The following is a 3,999-nucleotide window of genomic DNA, read 5'->3' on the forward strand; positions in this document are numbered from 1 at the left end:
AGGCGCTGCGCGCGCACCCTGCACGAGTGCCTGTGAGGCGCTGCGCGGGCTCGGCCCCTGGGAGCACTCTCCTCAAGCCCACCCCCAACAGATTCGCTGGCACCTCAGGCCCGGATCTGCGCCCACCCCGTCCCTCCAGCCACACTCCGGGATTCCTACTACCTATCCCATCATTTCTCCCACCTCCTCAGACCTGGGGACTCCTGAAACCACTTGCCTGGGGCGGCACGAACCCTCTTGCCATCCTGACTGACCCGCCCCCGGACCTACCTCCCTCCCTCTCCGCGGGAGACCCCCTTGTTGCACTGCCCCCTGCTTGGCCGGGAGGTGAGAGAAGGATTGGTCCCCTCCCCCCATCAGGGTCAGCTCCCGACCGGAAGCTCTGTCTCCTCCACCGCGCGCAGCGACCTGCCTGCCTTTCTCCTTCTCTTTTAACCTCCGTTTTCTCCAGGTCCCCACATGCCCTTCCCCTTCTTCTGTCAAGGGTGCGCACCCTGAACACACACCTGGGCGTCAGGGCCTTTCTCCTCCCCACCTACAGCTGAAGTGGGAGGTTCCGGGGTGAGAGGGCAGCTGTGGTGATGTGGAAAATGAGGTTGGGGACCCGCGAGAAATATCGCCATTCTCCCAGCCTATGTCATGGAGCCATTGAACAGCTGCGAACCATGCCTCCCTCAGCCACCTCCTACCCTCTTCCTGTCCTGCCTCCTCATCAGTGTGTAAATAATTTGCACTGAAACGTGGATACAAAGCCACGAGTTTGGTTTTTGTAAATAAAAACTATTTATTGTGCTGGGTTCCAGCCTGGTTTGCAGAGACCACTTCCCACCCCAACCTAAATTCTTCTCCATTCTTCTCTCCTTTTGCTCTCCAGCCTTTTCTGACCCCTCTTTCCCTCTCCCTAGTTTCTCCAAGATGCCTTTGCATTCCGGAATCAGTATTTCCTTCCACTGTAGCTATTAGTGGCTCCTGGCCCCCACCAATGTAGTATCTTCCTCTGCAGAATAAAATCTCTATTTTTATCAATGACTTGGTGGCTTTTCCTTGAATCCAGAACACGCTATTGCTTACCTCCTTTAAACAAATAGGATACATTGTTGAGGGGCTGGTTTCCTGACCCTGGAAGAGGACTCTGACATTCTGTCCCTTGGATGACCCTGATGAGGCCACTGGGGATCCAGGTCTCCAGATGAACCCAGTCAGGAGCCAAAAGGCACTACAGGGTCCTTCTTCCTATTTGAACACCAATTGGCTGTACGATACTGCGAAAGTCCATAACTTCTTCAGTTTCTTGCCCTGCTAAGTGGGGATTAAACAAACAAACTTGGAGAACCTGCCTTTCCTATGTAGAAGAGCTGTTGTGAAAATTGCTACAACTGAGTGATAGCTATGATGGTGTTCTGAAAAGAAACCAAAGAAAAAAGAGAAACCCAAACAGAAAGGGTGCTGTGGCTCATGGGTGTAGAGGTTTTGGTCCCCAAAGCCTCTCTGGGCCAGCTGTGGTCAGGGTGTTGGGCAACGGGGAAACCACTCTCCTTCCCAGGACAGGGAAATGCCATATTAGGACATCAACTTCCAAACCGTGGGCTACAAAGAACAGGTGAAAAGCTGAGAGAGGCTAATGGGGGAGAAGAGAGGATAATGGGGGAGAAGAAAGGAGCAGCAGGGTTAGAATCCAAATAGAGGCTAGACTTTACCAAGTGTAACTGAAAGGAAACCCAACTGTGGTCCATAACCAAGCCATGAGGTTAGCCATTCCCATAGAAAGCCCAAATGAGGATTCTGTTGCTAACAACACCAACATGATACCTCTGTGTGCATTTCACCAGATCGGAGGGGAGAACTAATTTCTCCTACAGCCTGAAAACCTCTCTCTAACTCTAATCCACTCCCTCTCCTTAGGATCAGGTCTAACCTTAGCCTTAACCTAACTTCAGGCAAAACCTAACTGCTTGCTAAGCTCTAACGCCAGTCTCTAATCCTAACACTTCCCCCACCGCAGGGGAGGGCTTGAAGGACAGGGGGAGCTATGAAGCACCCCACCCCCTAAGGGCAACCACTGATCCCAGCCTATTGGAGAATTTCCCCGTCTCCTCAGGACTCTTGGCTGTTGTTGCTGCCTCGCACCTCTCCCTGAATGTGTAAACTCTGACCCATGTTGGCCTTTGGGATATGTGTCGGGGTAGGGAAGTGGAGCCAGGAGCTGCTCAATCCTGCAGTGATATATCCCCTTTGCTTTCTCTCCATCCACCAAGCTAGCACCAGTTCAGATTTGATAGGCAGTTGAGGAGGAGGAATAGAAATCTGACTGATCCTGGGCAGAAGATACCTGACAGGGTTGGGCGTCCAGTAAAGAACCCCCTGCGATAATGGCCAGTCTATAATCCAAAGAACTATTAGATCCCCCCAGAGGCAGGAGAGGAGATGTGGGCCCCTGCCAGACAATACCCAGATTCGGGGAGAAGCAACAGGGTGAGGAGTCAAAGGGTTGGCAGCTGTCCCCAACCACTCTCACCTAACTCCTAACGGTAAGAACCTGGAAGCTGGGGGGGTGGGGGCGCTCTGAGCTGTGCCGACACATAGGAGCTGGAAGAAAGGCAGGGAAGAAGTGAATCCTGTTCTGGTCCTAACTAGACTTTCAAAAACTCCGTAGCTTTCTTGGCTTCAGTTGCTTTGTCTATTCAACAGGGATGGTTACTGGCACTTAGTCTTCTTCAGGAAGGTGATGAGGTTCAGACAAGACCATGTACATGGATGTGAAACACAGGGTCATTTGAACACTTGCTGACATCTCTTCTGTGCCAGGCATATGCCAAATGCTGGGGATACAGTGATGTATGAGCCATGGAGCCTGCTAGGAGAAGTTTACAGTCTGGCCAGGGAATCAGGCATATCAAGATATTGTCAGGATAATGGGAGCAGTGCTGTGAAGGCTCAATGAAGTGTAAAGCCCTCTGCACAAGCGTGAAGTTTAAAGACAGACTCCCATACTCATGTCCTCAGCATGGAAGTCCTTTACTTCCAGCCACAAGGACTTCAAGGGAGGGGGTAGGGAAGTGCAGAATGGGGCTGGGTCCTCAAAGGGACATGTGATAATAAAGCAAAAAAAAAAGTAAGCAAAAGAAAAAAAATTTTTTTAAAGCAAAAGGGCTAGATCTGCAAAGCACTACCTAGGAGCTAATTATTGATTAGGATCACATGTGGCATCCTCAGATGGGGCAGGTAAATCCTGGGGAGGAAAGCAGCAGTGCCCAGAGCAGGTCCGGGGTGGGGGTCACTATCCTCCCGCCCACCTCTAATCTTCAGGTGGGATCCGAGACTGGCAGGACCCCGGACACAGGCTTGGCTCAGTGAGTGAGGGAGGCACTGGTCCTGAAATATCCTGGGGGGAGCGGAAAAGCTGAGAGGACTGAGGCTGCACAGTCCCCAGGGGGTCAGCAAGCCGGCACCACACACACCCTGCCACACGCACCCTGGAAAAACCCTGTCAGTGGGGCTGCAAATACCCCAGGGTCTAGCACCCCCCACCCCCCACCTCAGGCTGGCTCAGTCCTCCTCTCCAGGCCAGAGGGAGAAAAATAACAAAATGAGGAGAAAATAAGCTGTTTGGCTGTGGTGTGAGCAGGAATATCCATGCAGAGCTGCCCACCACTCACCCTTACTCACTCTTTCCACACCCAGCCAGGGCGCCCAGCATGAGACAGACCACCCCCCTGCCCCCTCCCCCGTCTGGGCTAAAAGCAGACGCTGGTGAGCGAGCAGCAGGTTATAAATATGCCCGGGGAACTGCCGCCAACTCGCTCCCTTGTCATCCCCTGGGAGGGTATAGGGTGGGGTGGCTCCTAGGGAGGAGCCAGGGCTGCCCTGTTCCCTGGGGCCCAGGAGGAAGTGGGGCTTCCAAGGGGCTAGTGCATTTTTCCTCCCTTTTCAAAGGGAAACAGCCACTGCCACTTCATTTTTCCTGGACATCTGCTCATCTGCTCAGAGGTGGAGCTCTCA

The sequence above is a fragment of the Oryx dammah genome, unplaced genomic scaffold (genome assembly GCF_014754425.2).
Source record: "Oryx dammah isolate SB20612 unplaced genomic scaffold, SCBI_Odam_1.1 HiC_scaffold_29, whole genome shotgun sequence".
NCBI lineage: Eukaryota > Metazoa > Chordata > Mammalia > Artiodactyla > Bovidae > Oryx > Oryx dammah.